The sequence below is a fragment of the Ceratina calcarata genome, unplaced genomic scaffold (genome assembly GCF_001652005.2).
Source record: "Ceratina calcarata isolate Rehan_Ccalc_2016 unplaced genomic scaffold, ASM165200v1 scaffold501.2, whole genome shotgun sequence".
Taxonomy (NCBI): domain Eukaryota; kingdom Metazoa; phylum Arthropoda; class Insecta; order Hymenoptera; family Apidae; genus Ceratina; species Ceratina calcarata.
In genome coordinates, this window is record NW_017174545.1 from 127681 (window position 1) to 139264 (window position 11584).

The following is an 11584-nucleotide window of genomic DNA, read 5'->3' on the forward strand; positions in this document are numbered from 1 at the left end:
ATATATACTTCATGTAATTCTCAGCAATAAATATAAAAACAATTGCCTTTGGTTAAAATAACTTTGAACCAAGCTTCAGATTTCAATTTGAATTTTCATTTAAATTCGATTGCAATGCAACTGAATCTTAACTAAAATTCGAATCAAAATCATAGTTAAAACCACGTGTCTTGCAATTTATCTCAGAGACTCTAAATTTTTGTCTGAGAGATTTTAAGAATTCAAGTTCCACTGTACAAGTTTGAATGAAACACGATTCAAATTAAAGCTAGAGGTATGAAAAATATGGGCAAATACTTCAGAAAGCTATAACATTATTATAGCATAATGAGTAGACAGAATAATCTTACCAAGTAGAAAAATTAAAATTTTGCATGCCAAGTGGGACGGGAATTGTTTTGGCTAGCTGTATCAAACGGTACTATTATTCTACGATTATATCACGGCCACGCGTGAAGCTATTACATTTCGCCTGATCATCCGACTCTTCGTTTCTCATTCAATTCCTGTTGGTTGCAATCGCTAGCCAATCTTCGCATAGTGCGCGACCAAAAAACGAGTAAGCGACCCGTGTTCCAGCAGCGCGGAGCGGCGTGTCAGTTCCCCACGTTCCAGATTCCCTCTCTAATCGGGCTGCTCCTTCGCGAGGCCCGACCGACATCCGCCCATAAAGCCCCGACACATCCTCCCCGGGTAAAAATCTCCGGGGTCTTCGGAATTGTGCCACGTAGCGGCGATGCCGAAGGAGCGTCCGACGTTTGGCGGCGCGCGGTCGTCGCCAATTCTCGGGGTGCCGTCGCCGCCGCCGCCGCCGCTCCGCGCTGTGCTGCGCCGTTCAACGCCTGAGGGCCGCAGCAACCGACTGGCCTGTCAGTGTACCTGCCGACCAGACAAATTCCGGCCATTAAGCGTTCGAAGCGTCGTCCTCTTCGTCCCCGTCGTCGTCGTCGTCGTCGTCGTCGTGTGCTGCCTGTGAACCCACTCCTTCTACGCGAATACGGCCCCCGTGCGGAATATAATGCCGTGCACCGTGGATTGACCCTTGCGGTACTCCCACCAGACCCGTGCGCGCTCGCGCGCCCGGCCATCACCTACACCCGGTCGAGGTGATATAGCGGGACCGCGAACCAAGTGACCAAATAATGCCATTAGCTATTACCAACACGATTATCCTTCATTGTTCATTTCAGTGTCGAAATTATTCCATCATTTCATGTGTTTTCACTTCTAAGATGAATGTCCTAATTTCTGTTCACGTCATAATTCCTACTCACTGGCTCATATTTCTATAATTTTATAAATTATTTTAGAACTACAGAAGAATAAGTCAGTGAGTAAAAATTGTGATATAATCAGAAATTGGGAATTTACTGATGTTAAATATATTAAGATTTTTATAGTGCAATTTATCCATAACTTCATCTTTTCGCGTTTTCACATAAAACGCGAAAGATGATGAAAGAATTCTATATGACAGAATTCTATGAATATTAAAATATTTTGAAGATTCCTGTATGGTATCATCGATAGAAGATCCTCCGAAAGAATGCTTTTGCTTATCGGAATGGGATAGGGAAATTAACGCCGAGATAGCATTCCTAAATGAGATCTCAAGCCTGTTTTCCATAAATCCACGAAACTGCTCGTTTCAATGACCGCGTAAATCTGTGCGCGAGCATATTTCAACGTCCGTGGTTGATTTACAATCTGGCTATATCGCTTCCAGCGACTGTACACACACGGATCCGCCTGCGATAGTGTGGCGTTGGCCTGGGACGACGGCGACCACTCTCTGCGACCGAGCCGTACGTGCCGGGGTCATATTCTCATCGGCGATGCACGGCCTCTGCCGCGGCTGCCGTACAGTCTACCGAAACAGTTCGTCGCCAAGTCTGGTCGCATCCGTTCCTCGTGGGTTTAAAGTCGCTCGTCGGGGAGGAGAGAGGAAGGAAAAAAAAAAGTGGCGAGGGCAGAGAGGAACAGGGATCGGAAAAGAGAGAGACTCGGTTGCATCCTGATAGAAATCTGATCGCTCGTTACCTGTTCCCCTCTCTCATGCGCCCGCGTCAGAGATATCGTGACCGTTTTTGCGCCGGGTCACGCCGGTTCAGATGCATCGGACCTTACTCTCCTCTTACTCCTTCTTCTTCTTCTTCTTCTTCTTCTACTTCTACTAGTAGAGTCTTTTACAGGGTCGCTGATACGGGCAACAAGTGGAGCGGACTTGATTAAGGATTGACGAGCGATAGGAAGGAGAATTTTAAACCCTCTGTTCTCATATACTCAGTTGTAATTCGATAACTTCGAATAGCCCATAAAGCTTTTTTCGTAGAAAATTGTACATAATGTAATAACATAGAAACATGGAATTGTTATAAACATTTCTTCTCTGATCTATCACAAAATAACTAACACTTGAGACTATTCATGTGGAAGCCAGAAATGTGTTGTATGTACAAGAAAGTATATATCTATATACTATTTTTTTATTTATGTACTTTTATGTATTTATGTATTTTTCTTCTAGCTTCAGTATTTAAAGAGTTAAGTATTACTAGTCGATTAATTAGTTAACACTTGTAGATTTGCCGGAGTATTGCAATTGTCATATATGTATGCGTAGCCTCTTTTTGGCATATGATACGCATAATTTATGTGTGAGTAACGATAGGTACATTGATTGTTCATTAGAGTGTTAAAATAGCATGTAGGTAATTCAATCGCACGTCACAGTGTCAAGCAACGCGAACTTCCTCTTTCGGTCTACAGGGGAGAAGAAAGAAAAAAAAAAAAAAACAGGCGAAAGAGGAAGAAACGGCCAATCGATTGAGTGATTTTCACGATCCATTAACTCTGCGAGTAACAGAGCGTTCCTCCTAACGCGATAATACGTTTACGGTATCGCGTTCAGAAACCACCGGATGTTAGCGAAACACTACCAGCCAAACTTTGGAAAATCGACACAAAGCTCACAATGAAATGTATTGTAAAATATTAGATTCATTTTACCGCTTCGAATTACTCGTGTTTCAGTCAAACTGTCTTCGATACATCATTCGTTTAAGTAATTATAATTTATCGAAAGGCCCAGACTGATTCAATCTAATATAAAACTGAGACATTAAGTCAATCAGTTCAGATTGTGACATACAAATTCATTAATTAAATAAACAGTTAACTAAGATTGATGTACGAAAGGAGAGATAATTCCTGATGTTAATGAATAAAACAAACTGGCGAAAAAAGACTCTTGCATAACCACACGTGAAGAAATACCATTGACCCCCCAAATCGTGTGAAAAGAACACCGTGTAAAAATGTGTTAATTGAAACGCGTGAATTATCAGTGAAAACATTTCTTAAATGTCGTCGACTTACCGACAATGGTTGCCACTCTCTCCTCGCGTGGTTGATCTTCTCGATATCCTGTCTCTGAAATACATAATGAAACATTATATAAAATAGCGAGTAGTAATAAATAAGTAGATTTATTATCAGGCATGTAATTCACTTATGTTAATTTATCACTAATATCAATTCTAACTTAATATAATTTAATTAGAAAAAGTAGATTAAAAATTACAGGAATTCTAACAAATAGACTGAATTTTGTGTAAAATATTGAGACATGAAGGAACATGATGCATGTAATTAATAAAAATATAAGAGCCAAAGTCAAGGAATTGGACGTTCTATTTTTAATTTCCCCTACACTTTTCAATGGCAACATTGGAAATACCCTCGGAATCGATCCTCGAGCAGCGGATGGGAATTATTTAAAGGCGCCCAAGTTGGGGAAACTGGGCTGATTCAGCTTGGAATCTGGAACGAGCCCGTGCAAGAACGACGCGTTATCTGTTCGACGTGTTCACCTATCTGGCCCGGATCGCGCGCGTGTGTCGCACACCCACACGGCCGTGGAGCAGCCGTCCAGGTACGCGGACGACGAGAGTCCGTCGACACGGTTCTCGATTACCTAATCGCACCGGTGCCGAGCGGTGCGCTCCGTCGTGCACGGTTCACGACACGGCATTGTCTCTTTTCCCCGATTGCTCCTGCCTCCTCTCTTTCTTCACGACCGACGCCCCCCCTCGATCCCCGCGGGCGGCGGCGAACAACCGAACCCCGGTCCTAGGCCGGCGTTCAACGACGCGTGAACGCAAACTTTACTCGTTCCATTACATTTTCTACTTGGATAATCCGGTGCAGCCTGTCGCCGACAAGCGGTGTCACGTTCCCGGGACTCCGCGCCGTTCTGTTTCTGACAACCCCCGGTACAAATACCAATTTACCCACCCCTCGGTCCTCTAATTGATGGGTCAACGTGTGATCGGTCAAAAGAATAAATCTTTTCTTTGCCGGATTCCAAATACAATATCATAATTAATAACAATAAAATAAATTCAGAAAACGGAACTGTGCTCTCTTATTTTCATCCCTTGTCGATGCGTCTGTTCACATTTCAGTCATTATAGAGCTCGCAATAGAGAGCGACGGAGTTACATTGTGCGAAGAACAAAAGAGTTAATCGCAACAGTGGAGGAGTACGATTGTTGAATCGGTTGGAACCGTCATCGAATCTCACGCACGATATCGACGAGGGAAACCAGAGACGATCTCGCTGCGGAATGCCGCGCGTAGAAAGCTTGGCTCGGGAGAGAGAGCGCACGGGTCATTAAATTTGCTCCCTCGTGGTCGCGATTATCGGCCCGCGGTTCTCGTTGCCTCGTTTTCCCGGTTTTATCTGCCGGCCGGATCCCGTGTTCTCCGCCAGCCAACGCGGCGACACGGCGCGAGCAGCGTGCTTATTCGCCTCGCAACGCGGGGCGGATTCGCCGTGCGGAGATCGTCGCCGATAGATAGAGTCGGACACTCGCGGCTGGAAACGCGCGAAACGCGCGCTTAAACACTCGGACAAATTGAGGCCGGGCGCAGCGGAGTGTTCGCGTTCGAGAATCCGTTCCACGCTCCAATGCGTATGGAAGTATGCGTTCGCGTGGGCAGTCTACTCGCACGCGAATACACGCTTTTTATACCCGTACACGAGGGTGCGTGTCCCTTGCTCGTGGAATTCAGATTTCATTTAATATCGAATCCACTGTTTATTATCGTTTAAATTGACTCATTTGCAAGCTGCTTATTAGTACAGGATGTTCGGTTACTGGTGGGAAAAATTTTATGAGATGATCCTACAAGCTAAAATAAGACAAAAATTAAGAACAACGAAATTGCAGGCTCTATTTTTCTAGTTAAAAGCGATTAAAAATTGCACTCGTTCTCAGTGTGTCTAAAAGTCTAAATGCCGACATAATTAATAGAGTTTACCTTTACATCGAACAATCACCTAACCAGCAATAATCCCCAAAATGCAATGATAATCGTTAGGATTAGAAAACATGAGCATTTAGAGTCTTAAGCGTACATTGCCCCTGAAAATCACAAGTTTGCCTACCATTCGTTGCAATTTTTAATCGCTCATAACTAAAACCTCGGATGCAATATTTGTATTCTCGATCTGTGAAGATTTTTGATTCCAGAATCATCCCTTAAAATCCCTCCTGAACATCCTGTATAGAAGTTGAGCCAGTAACTTTTACCATTTGAAAATGAAGAGATTTTGATGAATTTCCCGAGCGTAACGTTTATTAACGAGCTCGAGCGTGGTGGAAAAAGAACGAAATACGAGGTGGAGAATGATATAGTGCAGGTAAAGGTTAAGACACTATGTATCCAAGATGGATGCATTGCACACGTTCTACGCGAAAACTAGTAGGGCAACACCGTGCGCCCGGAGGGTTCTTATTATATGACCCACGTATCCGAGGTATGCAAATGGAAGAACGAAACAACGTATCTCGAATGAAATTGGTATTATTTGCAACATTGACTTGGCTAGGAGAGACTCTCCGCTCCCTGCCCGTTCCTCTCCCCCCAGGTAATCCCTCTTGGTCACCCGGTTTCTTTTCGCTCCTCTCTGGCTTAGCACGCTGGCTGCCAGCAATAAATATGCTGATTAAGCGGCAACGTACCGCCGGTTAATTTGCAGTATATCAGTATCCAACAGCGCATTTTAATTGGCCGTGAAGCATTATTGCAACGCGTAATCAATGACGCCACACATCAATGACCGTTCCTATTAACGCCTCGAGCGCGAGTCCCGGGGGGACGCGAAAAGACTGTCCGACACCTGAAATCCGAATGTCCTTGTCGATTTGACAGCAGGACGAATTCACTAACGAAACTAGAAGGAGCATCTGTATGCAACTGTTCTTTCTCATAATTTATAAAATACGATATAAAAATATAAATAAAATACCACAGAACCATAATTATTGATCATCGATTTAATTAATCGATTAGACCCTATTTTTATACCTTATTAATATTTATTATTAATTGAGTATTAATTATTTTTATGCTTTATTAATAATTATGGACTCCAATTGCGAAAAATGTGCTTAGATCGAAGTACAGTTTCTACCATGTTAACGATAGGGAAAAAGGGCAATATTGCTGATCAAGTTTACTGCTTAATTCTACTGTTTGTGAAAAACTCACGACAGTGACATAAAATTAAAAAACTGAAACTTAAGCAATTAATAAATCCGAGAAATACGTTCAAGCACGTTAAAGGAACAACTTAAGTGATTTTAAGACGATCTACTAATTGCGATTAAAAATTCTCACGGCGCGGAGCGTTCGCCGTTAGTTTCTCGCGAGGTAGGGGCGTCGCAATAAATCACAATTGAACGGAGAAACACAGCCGAGGCTCGGAGTTGGCCCCGCGAGCGACGATTTCACGCCTATAATTGCGCTCCCATCCGTAAACCGTTCAAGCGATATTACTCTCTCCGCGATGGACGACGCGACGACGCGGCGACGCGACGCTGCGCTAGTCCGTTGCGCAAGTGTCGTTGCAGATTTCGTTGCAAAATCGCGCAAAAGGTCTGCGCTCGCGACACCGATCTTCCCGGCAACCTTGAAGCCGAGTCGACACGGCGAGCGTGAGACCACGGCCTATTTAGCTGCATCGTTGCACTTTACCGCGGGGGGAATATCGCGATATCGCGATACACACGTTTCTACGTATCTATGTATGCATGTATTTATAGGTTTTCATCGTTTGCACAATTCGACCGATCCGTTCACCCCCTGCGGAATCCCGCTTGACCCGTTCCCTATCCGGGATCTCTGATTTTAATAATTATTGCGCCTCTGCGTCTTTGCATACCCGCGAGAGTTATTGCGACTCAGATGGTGTTCGTTAACCACTCGAAGGAAATTGCTACATCGTTGCATTACTCTAAAAAATTATAATACTTCAAAAACGGAATTCATCCTTCTTCGTCCTAAGGTTGTATGAACCGTAAGATCTCTGCCAAAAGTTAAAGACGTGTAAGAAAAAGACATATCCAACATTTGAAGCAATGAACTTTTAGAAAAAATGATAATTACAGAGGGGTAAGGTTTATAAAATTGTTTTCCTAGGTCATAAGGAATTTTTAACGCATAATTTCTAATATTCNATTATTCATTATACATTTATTACCATAACTCCTATAAAAATTCCTAAACGCATAACTTGCATCCTACGTTGTCACATTCGCGTAATTCATTGAATCCAGTGATTCGTAACTCCTATAAAAATTCCTGAACGCGTAACTTACGTCCTTTACGTTCTTGGATGTCAAGCGAACATGAATGACAGAAGTAACTATTTTGAAATACAAATGCAATTGGATTTTCCAAAACAGGAGTAGGAATGCCGGCTCGCCGCGAACAAGGACAGCCGGCCGATTACTTTTAGACACCCCGTAGACGCGATCCGACTCGTTGCTCAACCCGTCTCGCAAGAGCATAACCTTTGCTGAGACGGACCAAAGTGCGGCGACGCTACGGTTAGAAGGAGAAAGGCGACCGAGAGGGAAAAAGGCAAAGGCGAAGGCGCAGGGGGATACGGGGTACACATACATAGCCAACGAACCGGCAATTATCGTCGCGGTGGATACGGGCCAGAGCGTTATTGCGGCCGCGTTTTCTTCCTCCCCGTAATTCACCGCGTTCCACGGAGTTACGAGCCCGTTTCGCATTTCGACTAATCGCGACCCTATCCTCGTCTCAAATCCTCCAGACGCTCCCGTATTCAACCACTCCGCGCATTCTTCCGAACAAGACTATGAATGAAAGAGAGAGAGAGAGAGTTTCTGTGGTTTCCCAAATTTACCTAAACTCCCTATCAAACCATTTCTCTTTTTAATAAATAATCAATGTTGCAGCATATTTACCTATAATTCCCAGGCTACAAATTTTTATGCATATCAGTATAACTTTTAATAAGCCGCACTCACTTTTCTCGTAGAATCACATTAGGAATGATTTTAAGGAATATTTTAGAAAAGCTTGTCATATAAAAGAGTAATAACGTTTCGTCTGTGAAAGCAATTTATCGTTAAACGATAACAGTCGCTTCCTGAAAGCGATTAACATCACGAGCCCCGGCGTGGGGCTTCTGTTTCTGGGAGCAGCGGCAGATAAGACCGACTCGTTTCAGCGTTCATTCAATTAGCGCGTTACTCGACTCGCGTGAACCGCGCGGCGATTTCGCGAACGGTGGCCATAATCGCGAGTTACGACGCGACGCGACGTCTCCTCTCCTGTGGCCTGTTACGCGCCGTAAACATTCAGCCTCCTCTAGCCGGTTATCTGGCCACGAAATCGGACCCACTAGCTTCGCCTTCTTTACGAGCCGGTCGGACACCGATAGCCCAGGCGTAATTACGCCTAGATCGCCGACACTATCCCCCCGGGATAACGCTGTGAGATTCGCTGTTTCTATCTTAAGTGCACCGCGAATGCTCTTAATGCTACGCCTACGCTCTTACCCGTGGAGTATCGGGAGAGAGTTTTACAGAGGCTTTCACTTATTTTTCAACAGAAAAATTCTGGATTTATCGGTGTAGAAAAGTTCAACTTGCCGGGTATAGGGAAGAATCTGTACAAGAAACTTCTTTTAATTTTATTTAGAAACGCTTGGAATTTCGCAGGATCGGATCTGCGTCTAATCTCGGGGTGAAATTGTTTTGGGATGAGTGTCTCTTGGAAATTAGTAGACCCCGTCTCTACGGTCTACGGATATAATTTAGCAGAGTGGAAAGAGTGCGATAGAAAATTATTGCACAGCCCCAACCGTCGACAAAGTATAGCCTCTCTAACCTTCCATCTCGGGACCCAACTATTTATCAACCATACACGATCAGATACGGATCCATCGTTGAATATTCGCGGTCGAGATCTAAAACTTCGATTCCAGGTAGGGGCGGGAGGTAGGTGGCAGGCGGAGGAGGCACGAATTCCGAGCAGCCTAATCGAGATCTCGGCCTCCGTCGGAGAGAAAACGGCGCGAGAGAGCGAGAGAGACGCGAGAGGGAGCGTCCGTTTTTCTGACTGCTCCCCTTACCTCCATATTTTCTCGGTAAGGATAATCGTTCAGTGGAACGCGCCCGAAATAAAATTTCGCCGAACCGCGTACGAAGAAACTGGTTCCAGCGTGCGGAGAGGGTGCCCTCTTCTTCTCCGCGCGGAGCTGTTGCTGTCTCTCCTAATAAACGAAATTAACTTTCCGCGGACGCGAGCGACCGAAAAAGCGGTTCGCGATCCTTGCGCTGGAATGCTTCATAGCAGCTGGATCCTTACAAGGATTCCCCGGCTTACGCCTCGACACTTGTTCATAGGATTCAATGAGAACGCGCTGGTTAAATGAGCAGCGAAACATCAAGCAATTGATTCCAATTGTCCCTCGTACTTTCAAATAATTGAAATAATACAATGGTTCAAAATAATCTTTCGATGAAACATTGTTTAGGAATTTTATTCCTCGCAACGTTGGAACAAATCTGTTGTGCAATTTGCGAGAAATCAATTGGAGGATTAAACGGTGCGATCGAAGACGGCAATCGTCAGTGAATAAATTCTAACGCTCTGTTCAATCGAGGAAGGGACAAGGCAAGCGATTAGAGCTAGTCTACCGAGGACATTTCCTGGGATGTTTCGAGAACGGTGAATCGGCACGATTACACGCGTTTATTGGAACGGTGCGTCGATTAGCGCGTTTAATTTATCGGTCGATTTAACGCGGCTGAATACGAGGATGGCGAGGACCTTTATTGCCGCGGAGATATGCTAATGCAACGCGATAGTTGGCCAATATTCAATCGGCTATCGCCAAGATCGCGAGCGAGCAAACCGCTCCCTTTGCCTCGATTTGGTCACCCTCCCCCTTCTACTGTGTTGCCCTTCGGACGTGCTATTTTCAAATCGGAAATCGCGTACTCTTCCTAGCCCGTGTTCGCTAATCTAATTGACGTTTTATGAGCCGAAAATTGATAACGATTTTACCACGTTCTACTAGAATTTCAATAGCCGATACAATTAGAACTAAACTATTACAATTAGAATTAACTTTCGAAGATAAAATCGAGGATTCTTGTACATTTAAAATAAGGAATTTCACTGAATCTACAATCTTGGAGAGTACGTTCTTAATAGACGTTCGAGTGCTTCTAAACCTGAAATTTCTCGGGTTTCAGAAAGCAGAGAGGGGCGAAAGAGGAACAGGTAAATCGCCAGGGGAATTGATAAGAGTCTCCTTCACCTGGATAAACAAGCCTGCACTCGATTTCCAGCACGCTTTCACAATTTCCTCGAGGATCCTCTATACACTTCATCAGTTTCAAGTCGTACACAAGTGACTCACAAAGTCTTAATATGCAACGTTTTGAAATCGTGAAAGTTTCTGATAAATTTCTATACTCACGAGATTTCTTACTCATTTATATAAAAATTATTAAAAATATATTACATGTAACGTGTGCGTAATTATACGATGAGCTAGACAACTATTCTTACTGTACATTTGTTCAGATTTTTTCAAAGAATTTTCTACTGTAAGTGAGACGAGCACTTTCATAACTGTATACGCTTTTCTCGAGAAAAACTAGAGGCGGGACAAGCGCATCAATTAAATCCTTTTCACCCGTACGCGTTTAACATCGTCGAGACACGGTTATTCCATCGTAGGAACAGAAAAATCAGCGCAATTAAGAGATCCTTGTAACCAATCGGACGTTGCTCAATGGAAACCCGTTGAAATCACGGATCCACGGAGGAGGGGAACGCTATTCGCGTGCGTCATCGCGGCGCGCACGGATTTACGCAATTCCTTTGGCTACGATCGTTTTTAAATCGCTTAATTGTCGCGGCACGCGACCCCCGCGCATCGGCTCCGGCTCGCGTTACCCACTTTTACTCAACGTGTGACATCGCATCGTAACGTTTTCCGTCACCTTTCACCGCCTGTTACGCGTATTTTTAATGTTGTCCAGCCGACTGCGCTACTGGCCTACATTCCAGATGTTTTCGTGTTGCCTTCGTGAGTTTATTCGAAAGAGTGTCTATCTAATAATTAATCATGTAAATTATTAGGTAAAAGCGTGTCGATACTTTCATGGCGATTCAGTCGGTGTTCATTAAAAAACTGAAATCTATGTAGAAATTATGCTTATCGTTGCACGTTATTCTTCATGTT

General features: G+C 44.0%; 1 protein-coding gene across 3 annotated transcripts in view; it reads right to left on the reverse strand.

The window, feature by feature from the left end:
- Window positions 1–11584, reverse strand: part of sano (CABIT domain-containing protein serrano) — a 135266-nt gene that overhangs the window by 85971 nt on the left and 37711 nt on the right. For all 3 annotated transcript variants that reach the window (XM_018029904.2, XM_026816269.1, XM_026816270.1), the window contains exon 2: window positions 3379–3432. The gene's annotated coding sequence lies outside the window, so the exon portion shown is untranslated. The remainder of the gene's footprint in view (window positions 1–3378; window positions 3433–11584) is intronic.